We start from the raw sequence: 25,260 nt of genomic DNA on the forward strand, positions 1-25,260 counted from the left end.
TTTCAAGACATTCTTCTGCAAGGTAGGAGACATTCATTTCCGCCCTTAAGCTGTGAATGGAAGAGTAACAAGACAGTCAAGCCTTGAGTTACTGTTCTGGTGACCAGACTGATGTATGAAAGATGGGAATCAGACTCTCAACCATCTATTATGTGAATCTGAGCCTGAACTTCTCACAGTTGGCATGCAGCCTCTTGATTTTCCAAGCCAGGGACACCTTTTAGGAAGTACCAATACAGGTACAAATTTTCAAAGGGGAGTGCTCTCCTCACTGTCATGGCCTTGTCTGCAGTCTTGACCAAGTCTTAACTTCAAAAGTATATTCATTAGAAAAGAAAACACTTTCACTTAATTAATTTCTTCTCTCCCCCTCTTAAAATCTGTTTTCATTTTTTGTGTGTATTAGCTACATTTGATAAATCATGAGCTAGGGGTCAGCAAGATTTTGCCATGGCAAAGCTTTGACAAGTACTGACTAATCCTGACAGATTTCCCACTGATTGCATTTCAAGTTTTGCCACTGAATCAAAGAATAGAGACTTTGTAAGGTGTCTTTGTGAGTGAGCAAATTTCTCAGATTAGTACAGTGAGAAGAACGAAAGGGATCTGAGCTAACAGGAGCAAGAAAATACTGTTTTCTTAGTATAAAAGAAATGTACTGAAAGATTTTACAAAAGGTTTTGATTCAATATTTTTTGTACCCAATTTTAGGCACAATTGGCTCAAATGCTTTCCTTTGATGTAAATAAACAATGTACAGAATAAAATAATGCTGTATTACAGAGGATCTCAAAGCAATCTTTTGGGTTCAATCTGAAAGAGGGGAAATTTAGGTTAGTATATGCAAGAACTTCTTTACAGTGAGGGTGGTGAGGCACAGGTTGCCCATCCCTGTAAGCGTTCCAGTCCAGGTTAGATGGGGCATTGAGCAACCTGGTCTAGTGGGACGTGTCCCATGGTAGGGGGATTGGAACTGGATACCTTTGAGCTTCCTCCCAACCCAAAATATTAAAGAGTACAGTCAGTCCTGAGAAATTTTCTTCCCAATTAACATCAAACTGGCCAAGTAATTCAGTGTAAGTTTGCCAAATCCTGCTTTGCTGACTCCTTTGTTTTGACTTACTGGAGTTTCCATTATATCACATTTAACTATGTAAAAGCTGAGCAAAGTAATCTAAGGCATATTTAACTGATAGATCAGGTGGCTTGACATATTTTCACGTCAGCTTTGACAGCTAGATAGGCAGAGCCTGAGAAAATTACATCTCCATATGAACAAGGATGCCTTTTTTTATCCAGTACCTCAGCTTACTTAATTGTTGACATCTCAGAAAGGCAACTAATATACAATGAACCTTACAGGATGGAAAATTAAAAAGTACAAAAATTTGGCAACACTCCCCTCTGACTGGATCTAGAGAGAGACTTAGTGCTAAAGGGAGCTGTCATGGAGATAGCAAATTGTGTTGTGACACTCCATGGAAGAGAAGAAAACTGAAACACAGATCAGTGCTTAATTATCAAAAACCAGGGGGGAAAAAAGCATTCAAATTCTGTAAACATTTCTGATTTTCAGAAATGCTGCCACTCATTATTCTCTTTCCCTTCTGTTGGATTTCTGGCTCTTACCCATCTCCAAAGTGCATCCTTTGAGTAATTTACTCATGGCTTTTATGTTTCTGTGAATTCCCATGTTACCAAGTTTTAGAACTCAAACGTTTTCTGAAAATGCACTTCAAAATAATTTCAAATTGCTAAAAGAAGCAGAATCCTAAATTTGTCAATATACACACTAGCAGCATGGTGTCTTCAGCCAGTAAGTAAATAAAAATAATGTAATATTGGCTGATATATGGGAATATAAATAATTTGAATAAAGAACATCATATTCTGAAAAAAAGATATGCATTTAAATCAAAAAAAGCAGATTTGTTGTGTGGTTTCAATAATAAAAATCTGAGGATTTTTTTCTTTTGTTTGAGGTCTATTTTTTTCACACTTATTTTTCAAAGCAACTTTCAACAAATTTTGAAAATAACTGATTTGTTGATACTTAAAGACACAGTAAAATGTATTTTGTCTAAAAGAAAGAAGAGAGGAAATAAACAGTTCTGATGACATTACCATTTCTGCCTCACTGCATAGGTCTAGCTAAAATGCTATTTAAATGTGATTGAATTCTGTTTATCCTTCTCATTTTCCAAATCAGTGGCCATTTAGGCAATGGAATACATTTGCCCATGTGCACATATGTTACCTGCAAACACTGCATTTATGGATCTGAACTGATTGTTATAATGCATGTCGTTAAGGCAGAAAGACCTGATAAACTGTGAGACAGCTCATATCTAAATCATAGTCCTAATCATAATAGAAAGTGTATTCGCAGTACATGAATTTCAAATCTACCTAAATATTTGTGCTCTGTGTATTACTGCATTCATCCTATGAGCATCAAAACAATGTCATGTGAGGTTATTATTTGCAACTAATAGCTGCATTCGGTTACATAGCCTGAATAATGATTACATCCCAAGACCAGTTCATCTCTGGTATTAAAATATCCCTTAACTTTATCAATCCTTCTGAAGTATTTATCTTTTAATTTGAAAAAGAAACATAATCTGGTACATTAGTGACCTTCCAGTTTACTTCTTTGGCTGGAAGACAATTTAATTCCTTTCATTTTTAGCATGATGGTCAAAAAATCCTGAATACTCGTAGAAAGTTTTGACATCTGCTGGGGACTGCTGCCAAGGTCAGACTTCACTTTACCTGAGTCCAGCTGACTGACAAGTTATTTCATTAACATTATTTCATTAAGACTAATGTTGAGGTTTTTATTGCTTCTTGGAGAATCATTTTCTAGGTATGTTATGTGACTGAAGACAAAAGGGTACTTCCCATTGATTTGAATGTCCAGCAAGTCAGGTCCTTTATTCCTGGAAATAACAAATCAATTAGTAAATTTAAAAATCCATAAGACTTGTAAAACTGAATCCTTACAGCAATGCAAATCCATGTTAATTTTTTGGCACTTTGGATGAAAAACATAAATTAGGCTAAAGATAAATTTAGCACAGGAATTAAATGTTTAATTGGTTTTCAAGAATGTGCTTTATGTTTTGTTACTGTTGGATTGGTCACATATAATGGAGGAAATTAAAATCTATAATAATAACATCATGCTGGCATTAGACAGAAGTAATGCATGGGAAAAAGTAGCAAATATTTCAGGCATCAAATGTTATCTCTGTCCCCATACATGAATAGGCTCGTTCCGATTGCACTTTTGTACAGTCATCACTCAGTGCCTCAATCAGGCTACTCACATTTTAATTTCAATTTGATTTAATTGCAAGAATTGTAATTTCAAAAGAAATTATCAGTATAGAATCCAGTAGTGTTTTATCTTAATTACAGCTTATTCTTCGTGTCATCTATTCTTCTCTAAGAATGATGAATAATTGATTACAAGATTTGCCACAATTATTTGATGAAAAATCAATGGTGTTCAATCAATTTGTTTAGCGATTGTACTTTGTAATTTACATTTAAGTAAAAGATTAAGATCTCTGCATAGTTAAATAACAAAATATGTTTAAAGAATGTTAAAACGTAACACAGTGAAACAAAAGTTAATCAAGTTAGGGTTGAGATTTACACTTTTGTCATTTTAGAGAAGGAAAAGGACAAATTGTGTGTCACATTATCCCTAACTTCTAACACCCTGGCTTCCTAAAGTGCCTTTTTAAAGCAAATTTGATTTACTAAGAACAAAAGATACTTAAAATATTCATCATTATTTATCTAAAATAATATTTATTGCCTTCTGTGAAACAATTTTGGGATTTTTTTCTGTGTAGCACTTAGATAACTGGATCAGTCCTGAAAAAGAGTTAATCATCAAGTGTCTTACTGCATGGGGGATCAGACTTGCTCTCAAAGATCTTTCTTAAAGGGGGGACAACAAAAGGTTGTTGGTGTCTCCTGTTCAAACAGAAACACCTCCATGCTATGAAATGGCCACAAACTCTTGGGGAAAATGCTGTGCAAAATCCTGTAGTCTCATACAGGCAGGAGACTGGTGGAACAGGGAAATAGATATGCAAAGAACCATTGGGTTTCTGAGTATTCTCTTGGAACTAGAGAAATGTAGGGGAATTCTGCCATTGTTTCTTGAATGCAACCAGATTCATCTGAGACCACTCAGAAAGCAGAGTAAAATCATCCATGGCTGGAATAGTTACAGAAATATTGGGATGTTTTCCAAGAGCTGCTCCAAACGTCACTGCAGCTCACAGGACTGACTCCAGCTCTGGCAGAGGGAGTAAGGCACTGCAGCAGATCATGGAAACAGGACTGACATTACTTTTATGTATTGTAAATTAAATGTTGCTTTTTTCATCTCAGTCAAATTGCCTGTTTTTTCCTAGTCCACAGTAAATAACTAGGCTAGGAGAACCAATGGAACAGTGTGTGATCAAAGACAGGGTTTGAAGCTTTTGTGTAAGGGTAACAGTTTGGCTGAGGAAGGATATAAAGAGTTAAACATGTAGGGAAGGTGCCTGTGAAAGCAATCCATAAGAAATGTTTTTTTGGCTGGCCATGCAAGCATTCAGCTGACTTTTAAACAGAGATTAGGCAGGACTATACAGCTGAAAAAGTTATGGAGCCATAGGATAAGGCCAAAACAAACAAAACAGACAAAAATCACCAGGAGGGATCTTATACAAAAATGAAGGACTATTGCAAAAATAAAACAAAAAAGGAGATACAGTAAAGTGGAACAATACTTGAACTGGAAAACCTGAGAAGTTTTTCCTTCTCCAAAATGCAAGCATGCACTCCAGCTTTGTCCTGACCCTGATGCAGGATGCAATTCCCTCCCTCCTTGCATGCTTCACCCAGGTTTAGATGGGAAAAGAAATCAAACCTGGACACTGTAACGGGACTCATAGTACTCCTCAGTCTATCCCTGCTTTGACTCACCCATGACCAGGTTTTCAACTACCCTGCAAAACCATTCAGCACTCAGAGTTTTGGTGTAAATTTTTAGGTTCATGCTGATACCGAAGATAAAAGTGGTACACCTACCAAGGTTAAAACTCATTATTAAGACTGGGATTTTTTTTAACCCAATTCTATACAACTGATAAAGAACAAGCTGAAGAAAAGAGTTGGGTTTATAAGAATCAGCATTTGAAAGCTTTTACCTAATTGCTTTGGCTAGTCCACATTACTTGATTCCAGTGAAAATGTCCCAAAGACACCAAAACACCTAACACAGAGTTTTAAGAAGCTGCTCTTGTTAATATTAATAATTGATGTGCTTCCATACAGCATTTTGTCTGAAAAACTCTGCATAAAGATTAACTGACCCTTATATGACCCATGTGGTGTAAGACAGTTTTATTCTCTGCATGCCAACAGGGAAACTGAGGCATTCCTACAGCTGCTTAGAGGCACATATAGGAAAGGAAGGACCATTGTATCCATTATGACATCCTTTCCTGAAGAAAGACTAAGTAATAAAAAGAGAAAGTAAAAATCCATTGTACAGTGCTATAGAAAGCAAGCAGCAGAAATTAAAGCACTGTTTCTCTCCCAAAATCCCCAAATGAAGCTGATCTATGCTTCACAACTTAGAAATAAAGCTAAACTAAATCAACAGTACAATTGGACCTTGCACGAAATTCCAATCTTGTCGCCCATTTAACAAAAATTTTGTTGTAATACGGCATCACAAACCCATCACAGACATCTGTGGGGTGGCTGAAAGTCAGTGTAAAAATTGCTATGTTTCACTCAAAATTCTCCATCTCCAGGCATGGCCTTTTTCTATTCCCCAAACTTAAATGGCTTTAGTAATCAGACAACACAGCCAGACCCGTATTGGCTGAATCCAACAGCTCCAGATCACAGGATCAGGGTTGGAAGGCACATCTGAGGGCCGTCTGGTCCAGCCACCTCTTCCAGGCCAGCCTCAAAGCTGCATCAGTGCTAGATTACACGTTTGTTACTCAAGGAACTACTCGTGTTTGCTTACCTGCAGTTGCAACTGGAACTGTGTATGTATGGTTTCCATATGTAAACATGGGATACTTTAAAGATAATAAGAAATATTTAAAGTATTCACTGGAAGAGGTAGGATTGGAAAAGAAGGTCTGATTGATTGCTCTGGGCATTTCTGTCCAGTGTACCTGTATGAATCTGTACAGAGACTTTCCTCCTACTTCAAAATCACAGAAAAACATCCCATACTTCACATTTTTAAATTTTAACCTTCTGCAAGGTGGACCAAAAAACTGCATTCCTCACATGAAATTAATGATAACTGTCAGCAATACTTTCTACAGAAAAATTCTAAACATAGAACATATTTTAGAAAACATTTTTCATAAAATGGGCAACAGTCTCATGGAATTAGGGGTTTTTATTATGTTATGATACCAAAGGTGGGAATCAAACCCCTTTTAAACTTGCTCATCAGCAGTTTTTTGGAGTTTTTCCTTGCATAGATATTTTGGAATATTTAACAGAAGTTTAAGACATACAAATAGATATTTTAATTCTGGGCCTTTTTTATGTGCAAACTTTTCTTATACCCTCTTGCAACTGACTCCAGCAGCAGACAAGACCCCATCCTCAAATTATCCACATTTCAAATGGATGAAAAGTGCATGCAATTAAAACCTGCGAATAGTACCTGAGGAGAGAATGCAACAAAAGCACAAAACAGCTAAGTGGTTCCCACAGAAAGTGAAAAAAATTGATGGAAATATTATTGTCCCTTTCTCACTAATTGCATTTGCAAGTTGTAATTTTTTATCTTTCCTGCTGTTTGCAGTAGGTGTCTTCTCTTGGACACACCCAAAGTTCTGTAGGTCCAAAGAGAAAACTGTACTGTTTCAGGATTACAGTTGGTACTTTGGACATGCTTTATTTCTGTCCATGCTGTGAAAAACAGAGCAGGTTATAACACTTTTTAAACAGCCATGCTGGATTTGCATCGCAGACATGGCTGTAGAATGGCTAAATTACATTACTGTAGCAAACTTCCCAGGCTACCCATATGGTTCAGTAGAAACTAGGAGTTTATAGCTTAATTAGAGGCACTTGTAAGTGAGGATCAGATAAACAGATATACAACTTAAAAGAGGGCATTGGCCATAAATTCTTTCATTCCAGATTCAGATCTGCTAATATATGACTTCAAACACCTTTGACATGGTTATTTAAAAGCCAAGCAATCTTATTTCCTATGTCTTTGGAACATGAACTGGGAAGAAGTAAATGACAGAAATCATGCAGTGCTGCCAGCAGAGCCTAAACATATTTAGATCTTTGTGATAAGTGATACAGAAATGCTTGAATAGGTGGCAGGAAGAACACAAGACAGGGGAAAAACAGGTCTAAGGCAGAAGATGGCTCCTTTGCTACCCTTTTCTTCTCATTCCCTTTACAATTAATTTTACCACATTATTATATAATGATATTATAGTATATATTTTACAATATCTTTAATTTTTTTTCAGACACCTGCTTCATTCTCTGTGTTTTTTCTTAAATTAGAGGAGAAATACAAACTCATTCTGATGGAAAGAGTGAGAGAGGCTGGCTCCTCTGAGGTTTCCCATGTCTGCACAAGCATCTCTTCTTCTTTTCTGAAAACTTCAATGATGAAATGTGAAAATATTTCTTTTCAGACCTAGTTAATATTTAAAAGGAATTGAAAAACCAGCATTTAAAATTTGAAGAATTAAGATTAAAAGAGCACCCAGGGTTTGAGTTGCAGTTGAAACTCATAAGGTGATAAGTAGTTTTAACACTCCTGACTGTAGCAAAGCTGTAGCCTACGGTTGTAGTCTGAAGTTGTTTCCTGTGAGTTTAAGTTTTTATTTTTTCAGATGGAGAAAGATGATTTTGACCAGATTGGAATACAGATAAACTTATTCTGCTAACAGAGGAAAACCAAATGTGCTTCAAAACACTAAGGGAAAATTCTCATTTTCATTTCCTCATGTAATTCCTTGTTTAGAGAATCAAGAGAGACACTGCCAGAGACACAGTTTTATATAAAACAGCTTTTAAGGCTCCGAGCACACTTGTTTCGCCAGGTGGGGAGGGTTTGTGACTGCCTAGAAATCACTCTGGCAAAATTATTGTCACCTTCCAATTTGCACCTATAGAAGAAACAGAACATGGAGCTAAATGCCATGTTACTCATCCTTTGATGTTTCCATCGAGGGTTTAAACACTGGCACTAGAGAACCAACTCAATCCACGGTGCTTGAAGAGTGTTAGGTGCAACAGGATCAAGGGCTGCAGACTCCAGCAGCTTAACAGATACCAGAAGTACCGCTGACGACAAAAGGAAAGGGATTTATACGTGTGCCTGGCTACTTCAGTGTCCCTTTAATGCCGATCGCACTCGTTTTGCCGTCTCTTTAGTGTGGAGACCGGGGCTGCTTTGCTTTGGGGCGCGCCCACCCCCGGCAACCCCCTCGGGTGGCTGCGGGCTCCGCACAGCCGGGAGGGCGAGGGCCCCGCGCCGCCCTCTCTCCAGCAGTGCCCGGGTGCCAGCACGGCTGTGCTCGGCCCACCGGGAACAGCGTGGGCCGCAAACCCAGCCACGACGGGCTCCATCGCACCCCTCTGCACACATCAGCGCGAGAAGTTTTTAGTTAACTTTCGCCGTCCCGCTCCCTCGGTGAAAGTGTCGGCTTCAGAGTTCCGTCCGGCCGAGGCAAAGGGAGCGTCGGTCCCGCTCCCCGGCCTCCCCAGGTGGGGTCACGCCACTCTCCCCTCAAGCCCTCCCGCGCCCCCCGAGCTCCTCCCGCGCCCCCCGAGCTCCTCCCGGCCGCGTCCCCCGAGCGCCGCAGCCGGGCCCCGCCCCTCGCCCCGCCCCGCCGGGCCCCGCGCGCCGCCGGCCGCCCCGGCCGCACGGCGATTGGCGGGCGCGGCGGGCGGCAGCCAATGGGCGCGGCGGAGCAAGGCCGGCGCCGTCCCGGGCGCGGGGCGGCCGAGCCCCATTAGGGCGGGGAGCGCTCCGGGGCTCGGGCAGTCGCGGCGGGGCGGCCGAGGAGGCTCCGGGCGGTCCCTTCGCGGCGCTGCCGGAGATGCGCGTCTCCCGCCGGCGCTGACTCCGTGGGACAGAGCCGGGTATCCGCCTCCCCCGTCGTCTGTGTGACGGACCACACCGCCTCCCAGGAATACGTCGCCGTGGTCCGGCCGCGCTGCGGGGAGGGTAAGTGGAGGCTCCCCGGGGTGACGACTGACGGGCAGCCTGCCGCGGCGCGGCGCAACGCCCGGCGGCTTTGGCGGAGCGCCGACCGCAGCCGGCACCGTGCCGCTGGCGGCGGAGCGCTTCCCGCGGTGCGCCGGGGGTCCTGCGCCCTGCCCGGGGCTTGCATTGCCAGGGCGCGCCGCTGAGGAGCCGCCCGAGCCCGGAGCCGGCGCTCGTCAGCGCCGCTGGCGCTACGCCGTCCTGTGCCGAGTTGTCGGACGGGGCTGCGGGACTGGGAGAGAGGGGAAGGCGGTGCGGAGCGCAGGGCGTCCCGCCGAGCCCCGCGGCCGCTGTCAGGGGAAGGTGCCGCGGCGCCGCCGCCGTGCCGGCTCGGTGCGCCCGGCGGAACGAGCGGCGCGCCGCAGTTGCCGGCCTGAGTGAGGGTCCAGATGCGGGAGCTCAGCTGTTGCCTGTCAGTGCGTGACAGCTGGCCCTTTGCAGGCATTCTCCTCCCTCTGCCTTAGCCTGAGCGAAGCGTCCGCCTCTGAGCGTCCTCCTGCCCCGAGCGGGGACCCCGGCGGGGTGGGAACCCCGGTCTGCCGTCCCGGCGGCATCTTCCGTGGTCTCCGCTTTAACTGGGGGGTAATCCCCACACCCAGCCCTGCAGCCATGGACCTCCCTGAAGTATGTGTGTGTGCTTCCCTTTCTTAACCAAGAGAGCTCTGGAAGGGCGATGGACCGTCCGCGAGTCCCTTCTCACAGAATATTTATGCCCACCGCGGGATTTCCATCTCCACCATTTATCAATCGGCCGGGCTGGGCTGCGTCCAGACGCCTTCGCTGTGGTCCGAGCCCGGGGCGGCTGGGTCTGGCCTTTGACAGGAATCTCTCACCGTAGCCCAGCGGGGGTGGCCCAGGAAGGCGAAAGAAAGCGCTCACCAGTACCAGTGTTCTAAATGCTATCAGCTGGAGGGCGAGGAAACGCAGCGGGGGGTGTTTTACAAGCTCGCTGAGAAATGTTTATACAGAGAAATTTAATGGTTAACAATGCATATTCCCAACACGCTGAAACATAAAAAATGGCATAAATAGCTTACTAGCGTTATTGTGGCGAAATTCCCTGTGATCATTGTTTAGCTGCTAACTGAGGTCCTACATGTTTTGCACGGCAAACTCTGGAGTAAGTACTGCGATATTTCTAGTATGATGGGGTTTTCTCCCCTTCAGCTGTAGTTCTTATTATTTCTAGGGGGAATTAAAGTAATTTGTACTATTTGTGTGCAAGACTGGTATGTCACAGTGGCCAGGTTTTCATCCCATGGTGTGAGTAGATCAGAATGAGTTTGGATAGGGAGTGGAAAGGAAAGGAGATGGAGAGAGCCGTTACTCTGATGCAGTGACAGATCCTTTCATTTCTCCCTGCAGAGCCCCGGATGAGCCGGGCTGGTGCAGTTCTGACAACAGCACAGTTAATTGTGTCCTGTAAATCAAGGTCCACGGAGCTGCTCTCTTTCTGTACAACAAAAGGTTTTGTAATGAGTAAGCCCAGATCAGTCATATAAAAAATTTAACATCAACTGGGCAAGGTGTGTGTAAGGACCTTACAGGGTTAATAGCTAAACTATTAAGATTGGAGTCAGATGTGGGTAAAAGCAACAGGAGAGTCTGGTTTTTCCTAATATCCTGTAGTATGATAACTCTGAAAAAGGTAATTGTTTAAAAAAAAAAAATCTGTTTCGATTTAAGATTTATTAAGCAAGGAGAAACTTACGTAAACATAAGAATCCCTTTCTTGTTTGGAAAGGCAAGAAATAGCTAGAAATCTCATCTGAACTTAAAGGCTACAAACTATGTGTGGACTTTCATACATATGTGCAAGAATGTTATTAATCTCATTTTCAGCTAGCTTATTCTATGTCTTGGGGGACTGGGGTGTTTAGCCCAGGCCTTTGGCAAAATGGCTTCTGTGCTTTTAGGTTGTTTTTTTTTCCCCTAGCAAATGAGTTATTCCTAGCACTTAATAAGACTTTAAAATACAGAAGTAAGAGATAGCAAGTGCCTTCCAAAGAAGGAGAAATGGAGGGGGTGGGAGGGGGAGTCAAATTTTACTTACATATGTTATAAGTTGGGAATGTAAATTAGTATATAAGGAGAAGATCTGAAGAATGACTTGGCGCACTAATGACCTGGCTTTTTGGAACTTCAAGAGTTTGGTCTGTCTCCCCCTATGGTTATAATAAGAGATTAAATGCATTTGGCATATTTAATTAATTAGCATATGAAAATAAGATGACTTCTACTTTGTCATTGTTTTCCTGTGAAACTTTTCTATGCTAATGAATGTCTACATTTACAGAGTAATTTAAATGTCTTTGCTCCATATTATGCTTTTGTAGATTGGTTTGACCCTTCGTAATGCTGAAAGCCTTTGTATCGTGGCCTGAAAATCCTTCTTCTTTGTCCTATGAATCTTGTGTAATAAATACATTGTCAATTACTGCTATACACAGCTTCTAACAGAGCAGACTGAAAGTTGCTCTTAAATTTAAAGCCTCTATTTGCTTGGGTGCTATGCCTTATGCATTCCAGAGTTAATTGGATGTGCAATGATGAATTTAATTTAAAACAAACAAACTAGCTGGGTTGTGTTTCTGTTTTCTGTGACTACTTTATCCTAAAGCAAAGAGATCCCTAGTGCTGGAGTATAAAAGCATGCTCTGAAACATTACTTTTTTTATTTTTTAACAGTTGAGAAGTATCATTTGTATTTCTGGGAAAACTGTTGCATGATACAATATTGCACAAAGAAGGCTGGATTGAGATGGGTCCCTAATGACCAAGTGGCTTATATCAATATTCAGTTTACCCCCCTTGTATTAAGGCTTAAGCTTCAGTTTGGCCAGCACTGGTTTTTGCTTATGCTGTTTAAACAGAAGTAAACTTGAGGTTAGCTCTAGCCATTAGTATATGCTTGGTGTAAATCATGCAAGCTTAGGTCCTGCTCCTGGAAATGTTTACAGAAATGAGTAACTTTTACTTGTGTGCTTAAATTGTTTGGATTAGGAGTTGTATAATGGCAAGAACCAGCTTGGAAGGATACAGCCCAGCTATTGCTCATCTTTTCCTCCTCCCACCTTATGGCTGAAGAATGATGGGAAGAAACATGTTTTGCAAGTAATAGCACACTGAAGTCGTGGCATTTCTGGCAGAAATTCCCAGATAGACTATCAGATCAGTTTGCCAAAATTACATGCTTTTTTCAGAAACAGCTCTTTAGCTGCTGGTTCATTGACAAAGGATATTTCCAGCTACTGAAGAAAATTTCCCAGGTTGTCTGCTACAGCTCTTCTTTTTTGCATTTTACTTATTTATAATATTCACAAAATACATTATATATTTTTAGCAGAACTAAAAGAGCATTTGACTTCTCAGCAGAAAGTGACAATACTCCTCAAGCATGTTCCTGTGCAAAGAGGTTTTTTTAAATGTACAAAATGAGTGAAGTGCTCATATACAAGAGGTAAGAGCCAACACAAACATTTTTAGTATTTTTAAAATATCTGTAAATGACAGCATTTTGCTAGTTTACCTTTTCTTGGAACACTGCCTGGAAGGCTTCTTAAAAGTCCTTACATATAGCCATAAGGTTGGTGAGTTGAGATCATTATGAACCTATTAAGCCCACTGTTTTGCTAGCTAGTAAACCTGGGGTGCACAGTCTCTCAGGTAGGCGTTTCCATTCCAGTAGATTACCCATCAACAAATGCTGGAGCTGTTTTATTTCAGTTGTTCTGTACCGAAGTCATGTACTCCTGTCTAAGGTCTGTGTTTGAGACGCTGATTTATAGCACCTGATAGCTCTTGCTGTTCTGTCTTGTGTGCTTCCCTCCTTCATTTTCTCTCTTCCTCTCTGTCCCCTCCTTAAGGTGTAAGAGTACTGTGGAGTGTTCTTGTTGGTTTGTATCTACAACAGATATAACAAATTTTATTCAGTTGCCCCCCCATTTATCTAAGGACTGATCCCACAGTTCGCAATTACCGTTTTTAACTTCAGTCAGAATATTTTTTTAAATGTTTCCCGTTTCACACAGTGTTAGCTTTGTGGAGTGGTTGCATGCCAGAAAAGCATTTTCAACTGCCACCCAAATACTGAAATATAATTGCTTGCTTTTATTTAAAATAATTTTGTTTTCTGTGATGTTTTTGTAACCACCTTTTTGAGCTTGTTGCCTTCTAATCTTGCATCAAGTAATCTAAGACTTAATATTACATGATTCCAGAATTAGGCTTCTCTATCGGCAGCATGCCAAATCCTGTCTAATGTCTGTGTTAATGTGGTGTATATGAAAACTGACTTCTCTGTGGATTGGAGCACTGATTTGTATAATTGCAACCAGCATGATTAAAAATCAGCATGTCAGTGTCATGATGCTTATAATAAAACTTGGAGGTTTTTTTTAAGCAGGGTGATGTTAGTCCCTTAAATTTGCTTTGAGAGTCTTCGTTTTCCAAACATCTTCATTTCTGAATGTGTTTAAAAAAGAAAATAAGAATATGTATGGAGTTACGAATATAATAATTGGATCGTGCTGCGCGGTACGACTGCACCCTCTTGTTCTGTAGGAAAGCTGCATCTTCTCTCACTAGTCTTAAAAAGACTTGTCTCTGAATCTTTAAGCATATCTAGATAAATTCTTCTATGCCATTCCTCAAAGCTCACATTCCTTGTGCTATTCCTGTGATCCCTGCTGGAGCTGTGTACGCCACCTCTGACACAGGCGCTGTAGTTGTTCAGCTTTACCCGTTTTGCTGTCCCCTGATCCCGTCGTTAGCAAAGCAATCCTGTGACAGTGGTAGTGCTGGCTCAGCAGCAGGCTCTGCCCAGCCACTCTTGCTTAACCTGTTGAGCACTTGGGCTTGTCGGACACTGCCCTCACCCATGGCCCATTTCGGTAGCAGCAGAGACGCACAATAACCACGGCACAAATTGAAAGCCACCTTGTGCTTTCAGGTGTGGATCAACTTGTCTAACAGCAATAAAACCTGACTTGTTTTCAAGTACATTAAAAATTAGCACATGATTAGTGAAGATTATTTTTTAAGGATCTCTTTTTGTAATCAAGCATTAATCACCCAGAAGTTCAGAAGTGTTTATGTAAAGAAATTGCATGTGTTTGTATGCATACTTTAGCTTTAATACATTTTTACTGTATTTCAGACTCTTTGCAGGAATTGGTATTTTCATATAAAAATAAAAGCTTCACATGCTGAGGTGACTATTCGAAGTATGAATATTTATATACTTTAAAATGAATTTTATGGAGGCGCTAAAGAAATGTCTGAACCTTGCATATTTGCATCTCTATATACAGACTGCTAAATAAATTATGCTAGGTCTAGAACCTCACTGGTGAATTGCAGATGTCTTTTGTAAAAGTATACATATGGCTTTCTGAGAGCTTTGAACTGTTTCCTCATGCTTTGCTCATCAGAAAGATGGTATGGATATCTTCATTCTGAGAGGGCATTTTTCCAGTCTTGTTTGCAAAGCATAGTGGATCTGTGTGGTAAATATTGAGTTTTCATTTGTCCTCTGGCTGAAATGAGCTCATTCTGTGCATATGGAATATGAGAAAAATATATACAAAGGATATGTTTATATTTAATAAAATTAATAGTATAAAGCAAGTGCAAAGAAACTTGCAAGCCTAAACAGCTTGGCAGGCCAATAGCCAGCGAATGTCTTAGAGTACTGCCAAACATGTAGAAAGCAGACCAGGCTCTCATCTGTTATGAGGTACCAAAAAACTTCCAGCCTCATGAGGATGCTGTTTACCCAGGATGCAGCTTTCTTCTGTTTGCTCAGCAGCTCGGTGTAGGTCTGGATTTCAGCAGGTGTCTTCTAGGAGGTACCACTACTATTCAGGAGAAATGTGACTGCCTGAAAGAACAAGTTGTGTTACAGCAGCTCTCCACAGACAGACCCCAGAGTGCGAGTCCCTTTTTACAGGGTGCTGGCCTCTCCTTGGGAGGCTCTAGGGAAGGAAGCAGTGTACCGAAGTCTGGAGACAACATCTGCAGGGTAAGAGGGAGGCCTATAAGTTGCTGTTGTGCTCAACCATGAGCTGCCAAAAAGCTGTAGAAGCGCTCTCAGCAAAGGATGCTGCAGAGTAGATTACTGAGCTCAATGATTTCTTTAGCTGCTTGTGAATCCAGTAAATGTCAAGCTTTACACCCGACCTTTCATACAGCCCATCTGCTTGGGCAGTATTTGCAGGGGGTTTCAGGTGGTGTGAAGCTGAAGTTCAGTGGTCCCGGTTAATAGCCCATTTTGTTATCAATATATGATTTTCCAGTCATATAAAAGTGTTGTTTTCATGCAAGAGAAGCTTGCATGTTTTTAGAGTTGCGGTTAATAGACTGAAATTGAACAATGCATATATGTATTTGGTTGAACTGAAGTGACCACAGTGGCAAACAGTCACCTGTTTCATTGCTGCAGATTTATTGCTTTTCAGATTTCTTTGCAAAATGTCCCCCTACACTTGGAGCTCTATTGTCTAGTTCTCAGTCTGCCACCTTTTAGGCTGTAATTTTCGAAGATTGCTTTTTTAATGTCTCCCTGTCTGTCTTGTATTGTGCTGTGACTGTTCATAAACATTTCTGACCTGTCAGGGGGATGTCTTATTAGCCTGGAGCTGATGCAGTCAAGAGGTACTGGTATTATGATGGCTGTTTCACAAAGGTATACTTAGTGGCTTTATTCTAGGAACTGGGGTTATCACCAGGCTCCTGTTCATTTAAGGCTTTTTTTTTTTTTTTTTTTTTGTTAGGTATTTTTTTTTGTGCCTTTTTGTTTGCTTGTGTTTTTGGGGTTTGGTTTTTTCTTTGTTTTTGGGGTTTTTTTTGCTTGTTTTGTTTTTTTGTTTTCTTTTTTTTTACCTTACATGCATTAGTCAGTGTTTAACATCTAAATGCTAAGTGCAAAACAAAGTTGGATGTTCCAGGACGTATATTTGTTCTTGGGCCTCTTTCTACCTTCTGAGGGCTTCTGGAAGGAGACTTACACTTTGAAAGAGTATGTCTCATGAAGATATCAGCAGGTACACCTTCAATTATGCAACATTTTTTTCTGCAGGTAGAAGTCATCCTTCTTTGTGCAATTCTCTGCATGTGCCTTCATCCTGCTTTGTTGCATACTAAATCAGCTGATATCTAATGCAATTTTGAGTAGATAATCTAGGCTTGTTTTTAAAAGGAAACTGTTGGCACATTGTCCTGCTGCAGTGCAGAGGGGTGACTTAAAATCTGCTGTGTGAGCTGCGACAGGGGTTGTGTACCTGAGTGAAAGAGGGGGAAAAAACATTTCCAAAAAATTACAGTAATAGTCTGTCAGTGTTGGACTCTGAATAAATATTAATTACTTCAGTCTTGCATTTCTGTGGTATATAAAACAGTGAATTAAGTCTGTATTCCATCTGGAAAATACTCAAGCTGTTTCTCTTGCACTGTGACGTAGTTGTGCAGGCATACCTCAAGAGGAGATACAGAGATAGCAAGAAAACCACCAAATATTTCCAAACTTTTTTGTTTTATGTGAGCTTCCCAAATCAGCCCAATTAGTACAGAACAGTACAAGGATTGTTTGTGCACAGTGGTGTGATGGAAGAGGAGCTTCCTAACCACATGCTGGTACCAAGAAAAAAAGAAAAGCCTAAAAGAACATATGCTATAAAGATGTAGCTTCTGTTCTGCTATACCTCCAAACCATGAAGTGATTTTGTCACCTATGTCACATATAGGACTTTGTCAGACTTGAATTCCAGTCTCAACTGTTACTCTTTCTAACCATTGTAGTATTAGTTGTCCAGATGGTCCTGAAGTGTTTTGAAGATCATCTGCTTGGACTTGGGTAGAAATGATCATTAGGCACTGTTTCTGGTTATACAAATAGATTTCCACTTTCTAGGAATGGAAAGTCTGTGTCTTCCACAAACAAAATGGCATGCTCCTCATTTTATGGAATAACTGTAGGAAAATATAAATCAATGAAGTCTGTCTGAAAAAAATGCAATAGTTACCTCTAAACTTTTTTTGGTTTTTTAGAAGCCTGTTTACTGACTGGGCTTCTGACTTACTAATATCTGTCTGAAGACTTAAAAAAGAAAAAACCCCAAACCCCTGGGTAAGCTGCAAGTTCTCTTCTTCCCCACCCCCAGCTAGAGCCTCCTTGCCTGCCTTTGCTTGTGTACTCTATAGGTTTCACAGTTCATATACTTGTGTTTTTTTAAAATCTCCCCCTGCACTCTGGTGGGAAGCATGTCTGCTGTTTCCTTTCAAGCACACAAGGCTTGATTCTCCTCTCACAATGGCATAAATTGTGAAGAACTCCACTTGAAATCAATGGAAGTAAAGACATGTAAAATGGGGTGAGAGAAGAGCCCAGCCTCTGGTTTCTATTTTTAAGTGAGTCTGGTTAACCTAAAATTGTTCAATGTGCCACTGTGACTTTAGTTTGTAGATATCAGTTACTATGCTTGTTACTTTTTGTACCTAATGTTTCATTTTCATATATAATACATCATAGCTAGTACCACTAATCAGGATGCATATGTATTTAATTTAATATCATGGTACTACTACACCAATTTTGGTACATAATAAGAAATATGTATGGTAAAGTACTTGCTGTACTAGAGTCAGATCTTGCAAAAAGTCTGGGTTAGAGCTGTATTCCTGTGCAGGCCTCAAAGGAAAGAAGGCTGGATTGGCTCTATCTCTACAATTTAAACTTCCTTTGTGGTTTTCTCTTGCTTCAGTAGTTCTAATCTGTGAATCTTTTTCCTCATTATCCAGGTGCCAAATACTAATTAGATATAAACAATACTTTCTCATTAACTGTTGTTTTTTTTCTGTGCTTGTGAAGTGCTCAGCTCCATTCTTACATTTTTTTTAAATGCTTAAGAAATTTTGTAACTTCAAATTTTCTCTGAACAGTGAAGTACTTTGCAAGAAACCTGGAATATCCACACATGGGTTTTTTCTATTGCCTATGTTTTGGTGGTTGTTCAATGTTTGTTTATTTTTTGGCAATGGATTATGGTCCTTAATTACCATCAGTAGTCAAATAACTGAAAGAGATTATGCAGCAGTGCTGTAAAAACTGTTCATGGTAGCTGTGATCTGTATATGTGTGGATATCTTTGAGAACAGTCACCTCATTCATCAACCAGTGCAACAGACTCCAACTTTACCTCTATTTAGTTTTTGAAATTAATGCAACCTTCTCTACCTAACTGAAACATTGCTTTGACTGCCTCTTTCTATAGTTTAAAAAATGCCCATGAAATAGTTGGCTCTTGTAATGTATTTGGACTTGGAGCAAATTTATTGGTGTTTTTGAATTTTTGTTTTCTGCATGAATAGCAAATCACAGGTGTCCACAAGAGAATCTCTTTAAATATGGAATAGACTTAATATATCCCTTAAATTGTATCTCCAATTTTATTATGATGAGGGTAAAAACCCTATGGTATTTACCTGTTTAGTCATTGAGCTTTCCTCTTCCATTTTAGTCCAGCAGCCCCCTCAGAAGCCAAGAGGTTGCCTAGCTAGTTATGTGGTGGCCTTATGGATCAGGGACAGCAGATGTCACAGAAGTTTGCTGTGCTGCACAGAGTGGGAACGATGCAGATCTCAACATTCAGCGTGGCTTCCAGCTGATGTGGAACTGGCTTCTGAGCCCTCGACTACAGTTATTAATTCCAGTAGTGAATTCTTCCTTGTCCCTGATAGGTTTTGCATGACTTACCACAGGGAAAATGGTTTATCATAGTAAGTTCATTGTAGCATTAACTGTGGCTTTTTGAAGTACAGCTGTCAGACAGTGAGGTGGCATGGTGGAGACTGAGAAATGGTGTTAAACTGCTGCTGTGAACTGCTGTGGTCATAAGCAGTGGTGCTTGTCTACAACTGATGGGAAGAGTGGTGGGGAGCAGAGAAAGGTGTTTGGTAGGGATGCGTGTGCTTGTCAATTCAAGATGCTTTTCCTAGCTGGAAGTGGATACTTCTCCACTTTGTTAGATCCGTCTTTGTGGAGTAGAGAACTGACAGCCTTCCAAGTGCAGAGATGTGCAGGTGATTTTCCTGGTGGCAGGCTTTACTCATATTTATTCTTATGATTTTAAGACTCATTCTGTTATACCATTTTGGGGGTATTTTTAAGCACTTCTGAAAGTTATGATTGTGGAGGCTCCAATGGATGTCTGGAACAGAAACTAATTTTGGTGGTATTTTCAAAGCATGAGGTCTGGTGTGCAAAAGTAATTTTTGGGTATAAGGGAAGTATAATTTTTGTTAAAAGTATAAGGGAAGCAAAAGGTGATGTGGTTAGAATATGAGATTCTGTAGGGCAATTAGTCTTTAATACAGATTGGTATGTACAGCAAGCTTGCAGAAAAACTGAAATCTTAGGAAGCACCTTATCAGGTTTATGGATAAAGTGGCTTCTATTGGAAAAGATATGGGAATAGAAGAGCCTGCTTCTAGCCCTGTCATTAGCTGTAGTAGTTAACAACAAATCAAAGATGATAGTGTATATAATCAAGTTGATTCTGAAGAAACTTAAGACTTTCTGCCTGTTGTGAAACTGCTAAGACTTGACCTCAGGAAATGGAGATGGTTTTGGGGATCCAGATCTTGAATCTGTTTATAGATACTTTTGAAGAGTTGTCACCAAAGAATACAGAGCTGATGGTGCAAATGCTTCAGCAACACAGAAATCTGTTCTGGAAGCAGCAATATGCCCACCGTAAATATTAGAAATCATTGAATAGAAATATTCTTGTAAATAATTCCAGAGCCATTTGCTTGCAGTCTTAATTTCTATGTAAGTATGCTAAAAACTATGACTACTGTATAGTTCACTACCTATTCCAGCCATCTTTAAAAGCTATATTTTTTTTCACAGAGCAGCTTTCTGACAAGAGGCCTCAGATGGATGTTTGGTACCTGTGTCTTCTGTGTCAGAAAGTAAAAATGTATGGGATCAGAAGTCTGAGTAGATTAATCCTTCTGTTCAGTTACAGGTCCATATCATGGTAAACACTATAAGAAAGTGTTTAAACGTCTTCTAGAATATTCATGTGTTAAGGACAAAAGTGTGTATGGTGGGGAAGTAAAGCAATAGTTTACATAATGCCAGCAAGCTCTAAGTTTTTATCTGTCCTGTTTAAGGAAAGTAAAAATGACAAAAAATTGGTATGCTGTGGAAGGGTGCATAGAAAATACATATTTCTTGACATCCTTCCAAAAGTACTATTTAAAGACAGTTTTATAACATTGGTGTCTTAGCAGCATTCTGTTAGCCTCCGTTTTCTTTCCCCTGGAACAGTTCCAGCTCTCACTTTCAAATTAGCCTGTTGTGTGATACTTTATGAAAGAAAGTAAATATCAGGAGGACACGCTGTAACATTTACGTCTAAATTTGACTCCAGTATGCACACAGCTTGGTACAGCTATGAATTTTGTCCTTAAGAAACATTTTGGAGACCACCTGATCCTGTGTGCACGTGCTGCACCTGTATCACCGTAGATGTACACCAGGCACACCTATATAAGGAAGCCTGAGATCCACACCTCCAAAGCTGAAATGTTTCTGTAACTGTTAGGTCAACAATGAAGGGTGCTTGGAGGGCAGAGCGTACCAATGTGAGGTCTACATGGTCATCAAGTCAGTGCTGTGACAGCTTTCTGCAGCAGAAATGCTTGAGAAAAGTCACCTTGAAAATGTACAGATGAAACATATGCAGAATTAATGTACAGTCATGTACATTTTCACTTAAATGCTAAAATATGGGGCTTGGATTCTAACTACACTTCTGACTCCCCAAAGAAAATCAGAGTGGTGTGATAGTGCCTGCCTCGCCTGTCTTGCAGCTGGTGACTCCAGGGAAAAGTAGGGTGTTGCAACTGGGAGGGTAGCAGCCAAGGCTGGTCAGGCAAACACCAAGTGCAGACTCAAAGACGGCAGAAGATGTATTACTTAACTGGTGGGGTACAGAAGCCTCAGCCTTTGGTTTTAGGGCTCTGGCTGCTATTAATGTCCAGTGTGGGCCTCACAGTTCTGGTGGAAAAAAGGCCATGTGCTGTTATCTCCTTGCCAAGGGGAGGTGCAGTGGAGTTGATGTGACTTGTGATGGTGGCCTAATGTAGAGCCGAACAAAAAGTTGATGGATTGTCATAGAATGGTTTGGGTTGGGAGGGACCTTAAAAATCATCTATTTCCAGCCCCTTGCCATGGGGCAGGGACCTCCCCCACTAGACTGGTTGGTCAGAGGCCCCTCCAACCAGGCCTGGAACACTTCTGGGGATGAGGCATCCACAGCTTTTCTGGACAACTTTTTCTGGTGTCTCACTGACTTCCCAATAATGGCTTTCCTCCTAATACTTAGTCTAAAGCTATCCTCCTCGTTCATTACAAATCAAATATCCCTTGTCCTGTCACTGCACGCCCTTGTAGAAAGTCCCTTCCAGCTTTCTTGTAAGCACTGGAAGGTGGCTATAAGGTTTCCTTCAAGGCTTCTCTGTTCCAGGCTGAACCCCAGCGCTCTCAGCCTTGTCTTTATAGAAGAGGTGCTTCAGTCCCCTTCTCTTCCTGCCCTTCCTCTGGACTCTCTCCAATAGGTCCATGTCCTTCCAGTGTAGAGGATCCCAGAGGACCCCCACTCCAGGTGGGGTCTCATGAGGGCAGAGTAATGGGGGGGAATCATCTCCCTTGCCCCGCTGCCCACGCTGCTTTCATGCAGCCCAGGACACTTTTGCCTTTCTGGGCTGCAGGTGCCCATTGCCAGGTCACTCTGAGCTTCTCAACACGCCCAAGACCTTCTCTTCAGGCCTGCTCTCAGTCCATTCTCTGCCCAGCCTGTATTGTGCTTGGGATTGCCCTGGCCCAGGACCTTGCACTTGGCCTTGTTCACGAGGTTTGCACAGACTGACCCTTCAAGGCTGAGGGTCCCTGTGGGTGTCATCCCTTCCCTCCAGCATGGTGACCACACCACACAGCTTGGTGTCATCAGCAAACCTGCTGAGGTGCGCTCCATGGCAGTGTCACTGACAGAGGTGTGGCACAGCGCCGGTCCCACTGCTGACCCCTGAGCAGGGCTGGCTGGAGCCCGGTCCGGTTCGGTCCGCCCCGGCCCTTCCCTGCGCGGGGGCGGCACCGGGGTCGGCTGTGCCCCGCCTGCGCCCGCCAGATGGCGCCCGCGCGCCGGTCCCGGTGCGGTGTCCGTGCCCCGGTCCCGGTCCCGGTGCGGTGTCCGTGCCCCGGTCCCGGTCCCGGTGCGGTGTCCGTGCCCCGGTCCCGGTCCCGGTGCGGTGTCCGTGCCCCGGTCCCGGTCCCGGTGCGGTGTCCGTGCGCCGGTCCCGGTCCCGGTGCGGTGTCCGTGCGCCGGTCCCGGTCCCGGTGCGGTGTCCGTGCGCCGGTCCCGGTCCCGGTGCGGTGTCCGTGCTCCGGTCCCGGTGCGGTGTCCGTGCGCCGGTCCCGATCCCGGTGCGGTGTCCGTGCGCCGGTCCCGGTCCCGGTGCGGTGTCCGTGCGCCGGTCCCGATCCCGGTGCGGTGTCCGTGCGCCGGTCCCGGTCCCGGTGCGGTGTCCGTGCGCCGGTCCCGGTGCGGTGTCCGTGCGCCGGTCCCGGTCCCGGTGCGGTGTCCGTGTCCCGGTCCCGGTGCTGATCCCGGGAGATGATGTTAAGAAGCATTGCCGGGTGCGAGTAAAGGCGATCGCTCGTGCTTTTCTCCCTGTGCTCGTGGCACTGGCAGCGTATCTGCCTAGCTGTGTTTTCGAGGCTGAAGATATTTCAAGGGCTGGCTCACAGTGCCACCAAAAGCGAAGCATTTTCATTTATCTCAATTTGCTTTGTATGAGTGATGTTAAAATGGTTTTGAAGGACAGAGAGCAGCCTGTCCATGCAGAAAATACGCAGAGAACTGGCTATTTTTTTCTGTTCCTCTACTTGCTTTGTCTCTGTTAATTTACCAGTGTTCAAAATTATACCAAAACCTAAAGAAGGGAACAAGCCTGAAGGTCCTAGCCTATATGCAAAAAGATCTGCACAGACACTCATCTTTCACCATGACATCTTGCTTCATGTTTTCTGTCAGGTGGAGATGGACATGACTTTCTAGGTGGAGCTGGAGAACAGGGACATAGCCCCTCTGGTTTCCCCAACTGGCTGGAGGGGTTGTACGGCAGGAGCTTGTCCGGCTGTGGTGCTCTATGTTTGGAGAGTGAGCTCTTCCTCAGCAGGCTTTTGCTCCCCAGAAGATGCTCTGGCAGGGTGAGGATGTGTGCCTGTTGTTGTGGTGCAGCTCCATGAGTGTGCAAGTGGTCTGAGCACGTAGGAGGAGACAGGAGCTTTCTCACAGGCACTCCACAAACAGCAGAGACAACAGAAGAAATCCAAGCACTTTGATGTGGTTCTCCAGGCCCCTGGTAAGCTGCCCAAACTAGTTTAACCAGGCCCAGAGGCAGAAGAGGAAGGAAGAAATGGTCTCTGCTGAGTAGCCAAAGGAGTGCTTCCTTATCAGCCTCATTCCTAAGGAGCTTTTGCGCTGAAGTGAGCCTGTTCTGAAGGTACAGGAGTGATATAGGCCTGCCTGAGACTGAAGGAGAAATGCATTTTCTTATTAATTGACAGGAGGGCATCCGGGGTCAATAACTGTTGGCTCTCCTTTTGAAGGGAGGTGCTAAATTCAAGTCTGCAGTGTAATCCTGCTTGGGATGCAGGCTATGACTGCCACCACATCCCATTAATGGCCTTAGAAGGAAAAAAGGGCACCTAAGGAGGTCACTGAGACTTCAGATGGACTGGGCCTTCAAACAGTGGTGTCCATGTCTTTCTTTGGATGCAGGGTGACCATCAAATAAGGAAGGGATGTGACTCACCTGGCAAACAAGAGAGGTTGACAGCCTGTGTAGCCTGCAACCAGATTTGTGGATCAAAGCTGTCAAGCACCCTGAGCTGTGTGTAATGGGTGAGCTCCTCCACCTCTATTAAGCTAGTCTAACAGCAGAAGAATGGATGAAATATTCAGTATTGGGAAAATTTTCTACTGAAAAGAAATGGGGAGGAATTGCTGGCACTGCAGAACTTGGGCATCTGGCCAACTTGACCAAAGTATTCTTTAAAAATAAGATGGTGGTTTTTCAGAATTTTAGGCATATGGTTTGAGAGTTTTCAGCTAAATTCTTGTAAACATTATCCTGTTGTCATGAAGTGCTCATAGCTTTATAGACTTTCTGATGAGGCTGTGAGACAGAGGTGTTAATAGTGAATCACCTGAATGGCAGGTGGTGAAGCCATTCTCAAATAGACCAGAAGGCTTTTTTTATCTTTTTTTTTCCCCTAATCTTGTACAAATACTGATTAGTGCTACAACAAACACGACCGGTCTCCTCTTGTACCCATCTTCCCACAGGAGAAAGAAAACATTCTTTCAGGAGTGGTGGGTTTGGGGTTTTGGTGGTTTTTTCTTTTTTTCTTTTTTTGATTCCTTGATTCCAATCTTGTTAAAGGAAACCCTTGGTGGTAAATAATTGTGTTAGGAACTAGCAGGATTGGCTTAAATGAAAGTGCCTTGTTCAGCTATTCATTACTTAATTATACAATGGACTTTCTCAGCACTGCTTCCTGGTATTCATCCAAGTCCTTCAGCTCTGATACCTGTAAACAGTTAGTATTCTCCCACATGGCACACAAATACTTGATCAGTATTTAACAGGATATTTGTGTGTGGCAGCAGTTTAACCTCCTGAAGGAGTCTTCCTGTCCTCCTTCTGCCTTTTGCTTCCATGATCTTTCCTCCCGTGTTACTGATATATTCAATTTATATGCAGACTCTCAATACAGCTGTTTATATGTGATGCTGCTGTCTTCTCTGTCCTAAGAGCTTTAATTGCACAAAAAAAGACAGGTTTTAATTGCCTATCTCTAGTAGTCCTCTAATGTTCACACCTGCTTTTCAGTTTGTTAT

The 25,260-nt window shown here is 42.5% G+C and overlaps 1 protein-coding gene across 1 annotated transcript in view; it reads left to right on the plus strand.

Moving 5' to 3' along the window:
• The first annotated feature begins 9,024 nt into the window (after positions 1–9,024).
• LOC131592899 (prickle-like protein 1) overlaps positions 9,025–25,260 on the plus strand; it is a 65,871-nt gene continuing 49,635 nt past the window's right edge. Inside the window, exon 1 of the mRNA XM_058864801.1 lies at positions 9,025–9,250. The gene's annotated coding sequence lies outside the window, so the exon portion shown is untranslated. The remainder of the gene's footprint in view (positions 9,251–25,260) is intronic.

This window comes from Poecile atricapillus, chromosome Z, assembly GCF_030490865.1.
Source record: "Poecile atricapillus isolate bPoeAtr1 chromosome Z, bPoeAtr1.hap1, whole genome shotgun sequence".
In the NCBI taxonomy this organism is placed as follows: Eukaryota; Metazoa; Chordata; class Aves; order Passeriformes; family Paridae; genus Poecile; species Poecile atricapillus.